A 14,810-nucleotide genomic window follows, 5' to 3' on the forward strand; every position below is an offset into this window, starting at 1 on the left:
GGGTACACAAACATATGGAATTTTAGAAGTTTGTCACGGTCGTCATAAAGAGGAGACCAAGGCGCAGCGTGATAAGCGAACATAACTCTTTAATAAAAGAGAGAACACTGAACAGAACTAAACAAAACAACAAAACGAACCGTGAAGCAATATGGCTAGTGCAGAACAGGCAACTAAACATAGAATAACAACCCACAAAATAACCAAGGAATATGGCTACCTAAATATGGTTCCCAATCAGAGACAACGATAAACAGCTGCCTCTGATTGAGAACCAATCTAGGCAACCATAGACATATTAACACCTAGACTAAAAAAATCTGTAGACAATACAAAAACTAAACAAACCACCCTTGTCACACCCTGACCTAACCAAATAATAAAGAAAACAAAGATAACTAAGGTCAGAGCGTGACAAAGTTTTATTTTCTGCGTTTTAATTAAACACATAAATAATAACTAAGGTCAGGGTGTGACAAACCTTAACCTATATGGGAGGGTCTGGGTGGGCATCTAACCTTGGTGGCGGCTTTGGTTCTGGATGCCGCCCCCCTGCTTTACACTGAGTCCGCTCTTGTAGCACTGACCCATGGATCATCGCCGGATGCTCTGGACTGGGGACCGTCGCTGGAGACCCCGGACTGGGGACCGTCGCTGGCGACCCCGGACTGGGGACCGTCGCTGGAGACCCAGGGCTGGGGACCGCCGCTGAAGGTTCCGGACTGTAGCCCGTCATTGGAGGTTCCGGACTGTGGCCCGTCGTTGGAGGTTCCGGACTGGGTACTGTCGCCAGACGCTACGGACTGGGCACTGTCGCCAGACGCTACGGACTGGGCACTGTCGCCAGACGCTACGGACTGGGCACTGTCGCCTGACGCTACGGACTGGGCACTGTCGCCGGACGCTCCGGACTGGGCACTGTCGCCAGACGCTCCGGACTGGGCACTGTCGCCGGACGCTCCGGACTGCCGAGGCGCATTGTAGGCCTGGTGCGTGGTGCCGGAACTGGTGGTGCCGGAACTGGTGGTACCGGGCTGGGGACACGCACCTCAGGGTGAGTGCGAGGAGCAGGAACAAGGCGTACTGGAGCCTGGAGGCGCACTGGAGGCCTGGTGCGTGGTGCCGGAACTGGTGGTACCGGGCAGGGACACGAACCTCAGGGCGAGTGCGGGGAGGAGGAACAGGACTGGACTGTGGAGGCGTACTGGAGGTCTGGAGTGTAGAGCTGACACAACCCGTCCTGGCTGGATGTTTATTTTCGCCCTGCAAATGCAAATGCGCTGGCACAGGACGCACTGGGCTGTGTAGACTCACCAGAGACACAGTACGCAAAGCCGGCGCAGGATATCCTGGTCCAAGGAGGTACACTGGAGACCAGGAGCGCTGAGCCGGCACCCTCCTTCCTGGCTGGATGCCCATTCTAGCCCTGGCCAATGCGAGGAGCTGGAATAGAGCACACCGGGCTAGAATAGCACACTGGAGACACCGTGCGCTCCACCGCATAATATGGTGCCTGACCAGTAACACTCTCCCCACAGTAAGCATGAGGAGTTGGCTCAGGTCTCCGACCTGACTCATGCAATCTCCTCATGTGCTTCCCCCCCAAAAAATCTTGGGACTGCCTCTCTGGCTTACGTGCCAGCCGTGTACCCTCATATCAACGCCGTTTCTCCTGTGCTATCTCCACCTGCTTCCATGGCAGGGTCTTGTCCCCTGCCATTACTTCCTCCCAGGTCCAGGATGTCCTCCACTCCTCTTTCTCCCGGGTACAAGGTGTCCACTCCTTTTTAGCACGCTGCTTGGTCCTTTTTTGGTGGGTTGTTCTGTCACGGTCGTCATAAAGAGGAGACCAAGGCGCAGCGTGTTAAGCGAACATAACTCTTTAATGAAAGAGAGAACACTGAACAGAACTAAACAAAACAACAAAACGAACCGTGAAGCAATATGGCTAGTGCAGAACAGGCAACTAAACATAGAATAACAACCCACAAAATAACCAAGGAATATGGCTACCTAAATATGGTTCCCAATCTAGGCAACCATAGACATATAAACACTTAGACTAGAAAACCCCTAGGCATACAAAAACCCATAGACAATACAAAAACTAAACAAACCACCCTTTGACTTTTTACCTCTATCATAGCTCTCCTGTGTGGTCTGATCAGCCTCATGGGAGGGCCATTTGGATAATGAATTTGAGGTCATTTGTGTAATTGATAATTATGATGGAGTTTATAGTTCTTTGACATATTTGTCATTTGAACCAATGAGAAGAAAGATAGGGCATAACCTTTGACGATGAGAAGACTTCCTTAATTAAGTCTCTCTTCCTATGGCCATAAGGGTACAATAATTTTTCTCTGTGGAGGGTTTCAGAGCGGGGATTTTGATCTGATTATGTTATTTGAAACTTTATTTTATCTTTGGACCAGTAGTAGTATTTTTTATACAACACTCATGGAGAATTATGGGTTAGAAATGGGGCGAAGGTGGGTTTATTAAAAACTGTCATAAGGTTATTTTGAAACTCCCACTATTTTGGCTTAAGAAATGTTTAGTAATCTAGCAAAGTTTTTATTTCAGCCAGCTGTTGTTGTATGCAACAAGGCTGTGAATTTTTATTTTATTTTATTTTTTAAATTTTACTAGGCAAGTCAGTTAAGAACAAATTCGTATTTTCAATGACGGCCTAGGAACAGTGGGTTAACTAGACTTATGTTAAGTATTTAGAACATATTCTAAGCCAACAGGACAGGGATATATGAAATCTGTGGTGATTTAGGATCATTGAGAGTAATCGAGATAAACTTTATCAACCAGGTAATAATCTTAGAGATTACTACCATAGACATGTTGATTTAAAAAAAAAAATCCCTGCAGACAGGGAGACAGTGAGGCATTTAGTCAATATTTGGAAACAACCCATATTTGATACGGACTGTTATAAGAAAGAGCAACAGACAGATAGTAGAAGAGGCAGAAGGAGAAGGGCTCCCCCACCCTATGTGGAGGCCTAAGGTGACCTTGATGGTTTGGGAGTATTAGGAGGAGGGGGGGGGCAGTAAGTGAGCAAGATAGAGAGAGAGAGCAGAAGGAATTTGAGGAGAATGAGAGGGAGAGACTGGGAATGAGGAGCAGGAGACCTGGAGAGTTACGAAGGTTAGAATGTGATAATAAGCCAGGATTAAGAGAAGATAGAAGGGACACAGAATAGTTAGATGACGATGAGAAGATACCCCAATTCCCACTCATAGCCTTATCCAACCCCAGAGCTGGGGACGGAGCATAACCAGACACGATAGAAGTCTATAGGGCATGGACACAGAGGGATGTAGCGAGGGCATTAGAAGGAGTCGCACATCCTAGACAGGAATAGGGGGATTCAGAAGAGATTTGGTACAAGGATAAGTTGCCCATACTACCTAAGTCATTGTTTAGATATGCAGAAATATTGACACATGGGCAGAGCCAGGTGTCAACAGGGAGGAAGGATGGTAGAGCAGGTTAGGAAACACTGCAGGTTAGAAGAAGGATGGTAGAGCAGGTTAGGAAACACTGCAGGTTAGAGGAAGGATGGTAGAGCAGGTTAGGAAACACTGCAGGTTAGAGGAAGGATGGTAGAGCAGGTTAGGAAACACTGCAGGTTCGGAAAGACTTAATGGCCTAGAGGATAATTACTTCACAAAAATATATATATATTTGTAGAATAATGGACTTGGAAATGGACTTCATTGAATTATTCCGAAGGGAGGGAAATAAGGGGTGTTTAACAATAATAGATAAGTATATTAAAAGGGTAGAAGCATTCCCAACTTACTTGGCGGACACGATTATGGTAGCTAAAATATTAGGTCAAGATATTATCCCTAGAGTTGGTTTACTAAGATCTATTTCTTTAAATAATGGATGACATTTTAGCTAATCAGGTAGAACAAATAGAAGGCCAGAGTTAGGGACCAGAACAGGTAGACATGGAAGTTGAAGATATACTAGTAGAACACATGAGAAGACTGTTTGTTAACCAAACCCGTATGTCCAAGATTTTGTGTCCAACAGGTGAATTACAGGGGAAGGTGATTCACTCAATCCAACCAGGAGACTGGGTGTGGATCCAGTCCCTGAGGAGAATAGACTGGAAGTAGCCCTGTTGGGAAGGCCCATACCAGGTTCTGTTAAACCACCGCCTTTGCCATTAGAATAGCTGAGAGAGTCACTTGGGTCCATGTCACCAACTGCAAGAAGGTATGTACACATATGAGCACGGCTGATCATACACAGAGTTAGGAGAAAAACCGAGTACCAACAGGGTCCGGGGTTACCTCCTTAACAAGTCCAATACAGCAAATGATAGATAAACATCTTGTTAATCTACCCATCGTGTCCAATTTCAAAAATGCTTTACAGCTAATGCACAACATATGATTATGTTAGGTCATAGCCAAGTCGAAAAAACACACAGACATTTTTCCAGCCAAAGATAGGAGTCACAAAAAGCAGAACTATAGATAAAATTAATCACTAACCTTTGATGATCTTCATCAGATGACACTCATAGGACATCACGTTACACAATACATATATATTTTGTTCGATAATGTGCATATTTATATCCCAAAATCTCAGTTTACATTGGCGCCTTACGTGCAGTAATGTTTTGATTCCAAAACATCCGTTGATTTTGCAGAAATACTCATTATAAACGTTGATAAAAGATACAAGTGTTATTCACAGAATTAAAGATAGACTTCTCCTTAATGCAACCGCTGTGTCAGATTTTTTAAAAACTTTACGGAAAAAGCATAATCTGAGAACGGCGCTCAGAACCCAAAACAGCCAGAGGAATATCCCCCATTTTGGAATCAACAAAGTTAGAAACAACACGATAAATATTCACGTACCTTTGATGATCTTCATCAGAAGGCACTCCCAGGAATCCCAGTTCAATAATAAATGACTGATATGTTCCATAAATTTCCATCATTTATGTCCAAATAGCCACTTGTTGTTAGCGTGTTCAGCCCAGTAATCCATCTTCATGAGGCGCAGGTACTTCATCCAGACAAAAACTCCAAAATTTCCATTACAGTCCTTTAGAAACATGTCAAATGATGTATAGAAATCAATATTTAGGATGTTTTTAACAAAAAACATCAATAATGTTCCAACTGGAGAATTCCTTTGTCTTCAGAAAAGCACTGGAACGAGAGGTAACTCTGTCGGGAGCGTGCGTCATGAGACCAAGGCTCTCTGCCAGACCACTAACTCAAAGAGCTCTTATGAGCCCCTCCTTTATAGTAGAATCCTCAAACCAGTTTCTAAAGACAGTTGACATCTAGTGTTAGCCATAGGAAGTGCAACTTTATCCATATCTCAATGTGTATTTGGTAGGCCAAGCTTTGAAAAACTACAAACCAAAGATGTCCCACTTCCTGGTTGGATTTTTCTCAGGTTTTTGCCTTTAGAACGTTCTCTGAATAAACTGTACAGACCTTTTGCATAAAGCTGAGTCTTTGCCTAATTATTATTATACCCACAGTCTTACAAACCTCGGGGTTTGGTCAAATGTATTGATTGATTGATAGTTATTGTCATTGGGATTGAAAATTCTCTTGACAGTTTGATACCATGTGTTTGATACTATGTGTTTGATACCATGAGTTTGATACCATGTGTTTGATACCATTCCATGTATTCTGTTTCAGTCATTATTATGAGTTTGTCTTCCCCAATGAAGGTGCCACCAATCAATCAATCAATCAACCGATCAATCAAATGTGTTTATAAAGTCCTTTTTACATCAGCCGATGTCACAAAGTGCTTAGACAGAAACCCAGCCTAAAACCCCAAACAGCAAGCAATGCAGATGTACAAGCACAGTGTCTAGGAAAAACTCCCTAGAAAGGACAGAACCTAGGAAGAAACCTAGAGAGGAACCAGGCTTTGAGGGGTGGCCAGTCCTCTTCAACAGCAGGTCCTGGACAAGGTAGCACATCCAGTGAACAGGTCAGGGTTCCATAGCCACAGGCAGAACAGTTGAAACTTGAGCAGCAGCATGAACAGGTGGACTGTGGACAGGTGGACTCAGGCCAGGTAGTCTTGATGCATGGTCCTAGGGCTCATGTCCTATGAGAGAAGAAAGAGAGAAAGAGAGAGAGAAAGAGAGAGAGAGAAAAAGAGAGAGAGAGAGAAAAAGAGAGAGAATTCAACCCAGCCTCGGGTGAGTGAAATACCGCCAAGCAGCAGAACAACACATCACCAAAGGCCTCTGACATTCTGTCTGAAGAACTGTGTGGACTGTTCCGTTCACACACAGAAGTAAGGGCTCAAAGCTATGGAGTGTAGAGGAGTTAGAGACACCAATCAGACTGTATCGACTGCAAACTGGCAAGCAAACAGTCAAGGAGTCAGGAATGTCAAAAGAACAGGTTGGGATCAAAGATAAGACAGTTGTGTAGAGAGATAGAGGAAGAGTGATGGAACCGAGGAGGCAATGGATGAGATGTCCACTGCACGGGAGGAACTCCACTGCACTCTCAAGCAGTGTTCTAGTAATATAGATTAGGAGGTTTGCTAGGGTATCTCAAAAGAGGGAAAGATCAATCGAGGAGTCAAACCTCACAACAGGTTAGCTGTCATGAAGCCTTAAAGCTGTGTGGAAGATGTTAACCTGTGTGTGTGTGTGTATAGGCTACAAGGCTTATTATCTAATTGCTATGAGTTGACTGTGTATCCTCCAGTAACAGTGATTCATTTGTAAATCAGGAGTTGCTGGAGCACATGAACATGAGACACTGAATGACCTGCGGAGCTCAGAGGTCCTGAAATATTATTGAGCGGTGAGAACCTGCACAGTTGTTTTTTCATAGGTTTCCAGAGATAATTCAGGCTAATTCAGCAACTTAAAGCTCCGACAGTAGTGACACACACTAATGAGATGCACACTCTATGGAAAACGTGCTTCAAGACCTGCTGGCTCCTGTCTTTACCACATTGTAATAGTTGCACTTTCCTTCCAATATTGTGATGGATAATCATGCACTGTTAACACAATGTTATGGTTGTAATTTTGTGCTGGTTGTGGTGACATGATTTATGTAGGTCAGTAATATACACCCCCAAAGGTACACATAGGTAAAACATTTTATTGAGTTAATAAAAAATACAATGAAAATGTCCATGTCCATGATTCTTACAGAACAGCATCACCGTCATAATTACATGTATGGAATGCTGAATGACATGGCACAGTACATGGTAGATCCATCTGTTTCAGGAAGTCATTTTGATTTTCTGCGTTACACCACCGTTAGCTACAGGAGACTTTTTAAAATAGTCACATTGAGTCTCATTATCTCTTTGAGTGTCACTCCTTTGGAAGCTTGTCTATAAATAACAATACTTTTGTGTTTTATAGGAGCCCATTCAGTGGCAGACAGACATATGAGAGTTTTCCTTTCATTTCCCTCAGTCGTTGTTTTTCATAAACCCTTGAGAGTTGATCTGTGGGTGCTGGAGACTTCGAAGTCACAGTTTGCCTTGAGCGTTCTTTTAGTAAACAACACCTCATCAAAACATCCTTTTCTCCCTCTCTGCTCTGTCTCTCTTGTGGTCTATTTCACTATCCCTGGCATCATCTATCTCTCTATCTCCCTCTCTGCTCTGTCTCTCTTGTGGTCTATTTCACTATCTCTGGCATCATCTATCTCTCTATCTCCCTCTCTGCTCTGTCTCTCTTGTGGTCTATTTCACTATCCCTGGCATCATTATTTCTCCAGTTAGTCAACATCAAGTTGTCTCTGATGAGATGAGGGCTGTTCTCTTTCCCTCTATCACTCCCTCTCTCTCTCCTCATTTCCTTTCTCATTTACCCTTTTCCTCATTCCCCAGATTGTGGTTTAGTGCAGATGAGCAGGGGGAGGCCAGACTGCTGAGTATAAACAGACTGACAGATGGACAGTCCCAGAGCAGAGCCAAGGAGATAAGAGGATTTATGCTGGTGTTTTTGTTTACGTAATGTGGTAGGGAGAGACAAAGAGAGGCAGAAAGAAAGAGGTGTGGAGAGGGGGGTGATAGAGAGATCGATGGAGAGAATGACTTGACAGATAAGGACCCCGAAACATTGGTTTTTTAGTGTTCACTCATTGTGTTAGTTAACAGTCAGTGGCAGTCTGTTTGGCCAAGAAGTGTTTTTCCTCTGTGCATACATCATCAGGCTGTAGTCAGTAAGCATTTCTGCTCGCCCCTCATTTCTGCTCCCGGGCTACTGTCAGCACTGCTGACCTCTCTTGGCAAGAGGGCACCTTGCAGGCCTTGTAGAGGATGACGAAGAGGATAAGGGTGAGGATGCCCACTACAGAGTTACACACAATGGCCATGATGGTCCATGCAGAGAGACCAGTGCTCAGCTCTGTCTCCATGGTCAGCGTCCTGGTTCACACTAAATTTCAAGTTCTATGAATACAAATCCTCCAAGTTCCACTCAAGCCCGACTCAGAGGTTTACTGGCACATCCTAGTCCACGGTCCACTGTGGGCTTCATACTCTGCTGTCTCTTGTGTTAGCCCCAACAAGTGGCCCCTGAGCAAAGAGGAAAATGTGAGATTTAATGCATGAACATGTACACACACATTTTAAACATGTTGATGCACCTATGTGAACAACCGTCTTACACACAAACATATAGTACACACTGAGATAATGGGCAGTCTTTCCCCGGGTCCGGACCTCCCGGAGAGGGGACAATGTACTCAAGGTGATCATGCACTTTCCTAAGGGGACCTGTTCTCCAGGCCAGACTAGCACACTACAGGTTTTAACTGGGGATGGATGACCATATCACTAACAGCTGATTCACTACATGAGGTGTCTTAAGAGCAATAGATGTCATTGAACTTGATTCAAACACTGAAAGCAGTCTTCTTAAGAGTCCACAATACTTAAAACATGTCCAAATGTAATCTACAGATATTATAAATATGTAATCTAACTGCAAATTCTTATTTGTTTGTGTAGTGGACCCTGTGAATGTGTGTTTAGATGCAGGTTTGTGGATGTGTTGATATCAACCTGAGCTGTATGTGTGTGTCTGAGTGAGTGTGTGTGTGTTTAGATGCAGGTTTGTGGATATGTTGATATCAACCTGGGCCTGTATGTGTGTCTGAGTGAGTGTGTGTTTAGATGCAGGTTTGTGGATATGTTGATATCAACCTGGGCCTGTATGTGTGTGTCTGAGAGAGTGTGTGTTTAGATGCAGGTTTGTGGATATGTTGATATCAACCTGAGCCTGTATGTGTGTGTCTGAGTGAGTGTGTGTTTAGATGCAGGTTTGTGAATGTGTTGATATCAACCTGGGCCTGTATGTGTGTGTCTGAGTGGGTGTGTGGTGGTTGCTGTGTCAGTGAATGATATTCCAATCACACTTCAATATAGAGAACCAACTCATTAATCTCTCTATGCATCCCTCTACAATGCATTCCAATGAGGCCACACATTTCTCCATGCATGGACTGAGTGAGGCAAACTAATTTCAAACTTCTCTCCTCTCTCCCTGCCACTCTCAGCCAATCGTAATCAAGACAGGTATTTTTTTGAATAAGGGTCGTGGCAATGATGCACTTGATTGACTCCTGGTAATAGAGGTTATCATTTTAAAGGAGTCATTTCATGTGCAACATACAGTATGGAAAGCCAAATGGTTTGCATCAATATACATTCATTCTTGAGTCTGTTCACTTCCGATCTGAACTGTGGTAGTGTTAGAGAATGCAAAGTAGTAGCGCAGAGTTAATGATCATCTCACATCATGTTTCACACATCAGTCATTCATTCTTTTTGGGATCCTACTTGGTGGACTGGTGCGTATTGGATCTATTGAGGATGACACACGTCCTGTTACAGGGATGCGCAATTCCAGTCCTCGAGGGCCTGATTGGTGTCACAGTTTTGTCCCAGCTCCAGATATCACAGCTGACTCCAATAATCATCTAATCATGATCTTCAGTTTAGAATAACATTAGTTTAATCAGCTTTGTTTGCTAGGGATGGAGAAAAAGTGTAACACCACTCCGGCCCCCGAGGACTGTAGTTGCACATCCCTGTAAGACTGTCAGTGGTGCCACTGGTGTTGATGTGGAGGAATTGCATGCTGGTACCACTCTCCATATTTTCAAGCATAGTGGTGTCGGCATCATGTTATGGGTATGCTTGTAATCGTTAAGGACTGGGGAGTTTTTCAGGATAAAAAAGAAACGGAATGGAACTAATCACAGGCAAAATTCTAAAGGAAAACCTATCTCAGTCTGCTTTCCACCAGAGACTGTAGACTGCGAGATGAATTCACCTTTCAGCAAGACAGTAACTTAAAACACAAGTCTAATCTACAGTAGAGTTGCTTACTAAGAAACAGTGAATGTTCCTGAGTGGGCGGGTTACAGTTTTGACTTAAATCTACTTGAATCTATGGCAAGACCTGAAAATGGTTGTCTAGTAATGATCAACCACCGATTTGAATAATGGGCAAATAATGCACAATCCAGGTGTGGAAAGCTCTTAGAGACTTACCCAGAAAGACTCACAGCTGGGTATCATTGCCAAAGGTGCTTCCACAAAGTATTGAATCAGGGGTGCGAATACTTATGTAAATTAGATATTATTTGATTATTTTTTTCAATAAATTTGAAAAAAAACAAAAACAAACTTGTTTTCACTTCGTCATTATGGGATACTTTGTATAGATTTGTGTGTAGACATTTTGAATTCAGGCTGTAACATGACAAAATGTGGAAGAAGTCAAGGGGTATGAAAACTTTCTGAAGGCACTGTATCTTTCTGATAGAACACATAGGGTTTTCTTTAATGGAAGCTTCTTTCATGTTAAACATGTCAAATGAGGTGAATTGAAGGGCAGCTCTTTTGGCACTCTACTCTATTTCTACCAATGACCTGCCACAAGCATTAAACAAAGCTTGTGTGTCTATGTATTCTGATGATTCGACCTTATCTGCATCAGCAACCACAGCTAGTGAAATCACCAGTTGCAGTCAGTTTTAGAATTAGAATTAGAACGGAACATCTCCATAACTAAGAGCTTTGTATTTGGTACAAAACATTTCCCAAGTTCTAGACCTCAGCTGAATCTGGTAATGAATGGTGTGGCTGTTGAGTTAGTTGAGAAGACTACATTTATTGTTGTTACCTTAGATTACAAACTCTCATGGTCAAAACATATAGATTCAATGGTTGTAAAGATGGGCAGAGGTCTGTCTGTGATAAAGAGATGCTCTGGCTTTTTGACACCACACTCCTCAAAGCAAGTCCTGCAGGGTTACGTTTTATCTGGATTATTATCCATTCAAATGGTCAGGACCTCGTTAAGCTGCAGCTGGCCCAGAACAGACCAGCAGGTTTTGCTCTTCATTATAGTCAGAGGGCTAATATCAATACTATGCATGCCAGTCTCTCTTGGCTAAGATTTGTGGATAGACTTCTTGTTTTCATAAGAAACAATGTTTTGGAAATTCCAATTTGCTTGCATAGTCAACTTACACACAGCACTGACACACACACTTACCCCAGCAGACATGCCGCCAGGGGTATTTTCACAGTCCCCAGGTCCAGAACAAATTCAAGGAATCGCGCAGTATTATACAGAGTCATGATTGCATGGAACTCCCTTCCATCTCATATAGTGCAAGAGGGCAGCAAATCTGTTTTTTAAAACAAATACAGCAATATCTCATGACACAACTGTGACCTACTATATGTGTGCATGTATTGACATGTATGTGTAACTGATAGATACACACATGCACACGACATGTTAATGTTTTTTAATGTATGTAATTTGTAAAGTATTTTGTCAGTAATGTATTTTTCGTTATGTATCGGACCCCAGTAAGACTAGCTGTCACCATTGGCTTCGGCTAACGGGGATCATAATAAAATCATATGAATTCAATTTATCCATATAGGCCAAATTCCCACGAGTGTAAAGGGTTAATGAGCCAGAAACAACAATACCACGGACCCACTAGTGGTCTAAAGATTTTTAGCGATCCATAGATTTGGTTTGGTACTGTATTCTGTGGGGTGGAATTACAGCACCATTGGAAATACAGCAAATTTCCCACAATGTACCATCATTTACAGTATGCTTCAGTAAAACATCTCAGAGTATTTTACTGTTGATAATACCTAAAACCACTCTATAAATTACAGTTTCCGTCACAGTGTGGGAAAATCTGAGAAAAACATTTTGTGCTACTGTTGTTCAACTTGTTCTATTCTAATGATAGTCATCATCAATAACTTAGACCAATAGGCACTTAAAAAATGCGCCCACAAACCCTCGCTCACTCACTCACCTGTTCCCGCTACATTCAGCAGATCGCACCATCCGGAATCAACATATACACAGATCCAACGTCGAGCAGACTCTGCAACGGATTCTGTTTCAGTCTCAGGAATAAAGTTAAAGGCACAAAAGTGCATTTTTATTGTTTGACAAGGCAGTTGCCACCAAGTACCAGGCACATTTTCTTGACAGTTAGGTAGTGATTCAATATCCACAGCACACTGCTGGAATGAGAAAGCCTGCGAAGTCCCACCCGTTAGTTGAGTAGTGATGTCACTGTCAATGTGGATCACTGTGATGTCGCACACTCCCTCTCTCCCTCTCCTCCCTCTCGCTGCTCAGGCACCAAGGAGATTCAGCTATTTTAAGTAGCCTATAGGCTAACTCCAAGAACATCCCATCAATGGCTTTCTCTCTCACACACTGTGGTGTATAGGCTAACTCCAAGAACATCCCATCAATGGCTTTCTCTCTCACACACTGTGGTGTATAGGCTAACTCCAAGAACATCCCATCAATGGCTTTCTCTCTCACACACTGTGGTGTATAGGCTAACTCCAAGAACATCCCATCAATGGCTTTCTCTCTCACACACTGTGGTGTATAGGCTAACTCCAAGAACATCCCATCAATGGCTTTCTCTCTCACACACTGTGGTGTATAGGCTAACTCCAAGAACATATAGGCTACTGTAATATACACTGTCCCGTTATATATAACACCCTAGAAAACCATCATAGTGAACTTCCTGACATTGAAATGCTGCCGCCTGAAATGAAAACAGCTATGTCATTGCACGAATTGGTAAGGCGGGCATTGCACATTTAGTATGCAAGGCGGCAAGCTGTCCCCCTGTGCTCCTTTCAGAGCGTGGGGGGGGGGGTGAAGACAAAAGCTCTTTTCAGACCAGACCCCGCGTCAGACAAAATCTCCCCCGGAAAAGCAGGATAAACCCCGGAGCAACAACAGATTCAATCAACTATTTTAAAGGTGTGATCTGGGATCTGTCCAATGGTCATAACACACTGGGCACAGAGGTCAATTCAACATTCATTCCACCTTGGTTCAAAGCAAATTCATTGAAATGATGTGGAAACAAGGTTGATTCAACCAGTATGTAGAATTTTTTATGTAGTCTAGGCCTATATATTCTTGAAGAATAGAAAGTTAAAATTCAGCTTGGGCTTAGCACAAAATAGGTTTGTTTACACACAAACAGTTTAGCTTGGGCTATTGTTTATTGAAAACACCAAACAGCAAGTAATACTTCTTGTATTGGATGACTTTAATTGACCCCTTGATGTGTAGGTTCAAAATATGTTTACAACTATTATGTGCACTCATAGACACAGAAAACATACACTAAGAGACTGATAAACTCCATGTATGCACTCACATACACACCACATGCACGCACATGCACACACGCACATGCACACACATACATACACACACAAACACAGTCGGTGTGACAGTGACCTGCTCTAATCGGACACAACATACTGTCTGCCTATCAATGTCTTCCCTCAAATACGAATTTCCCTGTCAAAACACAGCAAGTTGGTGTGTGTGTGTGTGTGTACGAGCAAGCGAGTGTATACAGTATGTGAGTAAGAGAGGTAGAGAGAGAGACTAAATTCAAATTTAAACTTAATTTCCCCTTGCCTTTGTTCTGTGGCTTTCTCATCCACAGCCTGTCTGCCAATTCTGTGTAGTGTAATCACATCAAAAGCTGAAGATGAAAGAAGACTGTTGGGAGAGCATACCTCAGCCTGGCTCACCCAGATGCATATTAGGGTTTTAATGAAACCTCTTTATTCCCAGAATATGCCTGACAGAATAAAGTGTAGAACTAGATGTCTATCTTTCTGCAGTGGGGTGAACACACAGAGTTCCATTTTACTGTTCTTAAAACAGGCCCAAATTGCGCAAGAAGAAAATAATCTTCACAAATCGTCCAGAGGAATGTCTCAAAACTTTCCTATTAGCAAATATTAAGTAAACAGCATGAACAAAACAACTTATTTTGAATTGTGAAATCATTAAAGTTCCACAAAGCCATTTTTTATTTCGATAGCAAATAATTTCTGGGTAACAATTAAGTACCTTAGTGTGATTGTTTTCAATTAAAATGGTAACTTATTTTTAAAAAATGGCTTCTTAGCAAAGAGTAATTTTTCAATAAATAATTTTGCTAGGACTGTCTGGGACTGTCTGAGTGGGGAGTGGAAAACTGAAAACTAGCTGTTATTGGCAGAGAGGTGTGGGACTCTCTTTCTTATTAGTCTATTGACTAAATTATCACCTGGTGATATCACCAGGCAGGCCAATACTCCATGCTACCAAACAGGCTGAAATTTGAGGTGATCTTTTCAAACAGCTTACACTAAAAGGGCATTATCATCATTTTCACCATTCCACAGTATTATACCAACCTTATAGTGTGGAAATATAT

The 14,810-nt window shown here is 42.7% G+C and overlaps 1 long non-coding RNA gene across 1 annotated transcript; it reads right to left on the reverse strand.

The window, feature by feature from the left end:
* Positions 1-7,131: 7,131 nt before the first annotated feature.
* Positions 7,132-13,029, reverse strand: LOC112249666. The gene is made up of 2 exons (XR_002953379.2): positions 12,366-13,029; positions 7,132-8,580 (listed from the first exon to the last, which is right to left on the reverse strand). It is a non-coding gene; the product is annotated as an uncharacterized LOC112249666 (long non-coding RNA).
* Positions 13,030-14,810: the final 1,781 nt, after the last annotated feature.

The sequence above is a fragment of the Oncorhynchus tshawytscha genome, linkage group LG04, assembly GCF_018296145.1.
Source record: "Oncorhynchus tshawytscha isolate Ot180627B linkage group LG04, Otsh_v2.0, whole genome shotgun sequence".
NCBI lineage: Eukaryota > Metazoa > Chordata > Actinopteri > Salmoniformes > Salmonidae > Oncorhynchus > Oncorhynchus tshawytscha.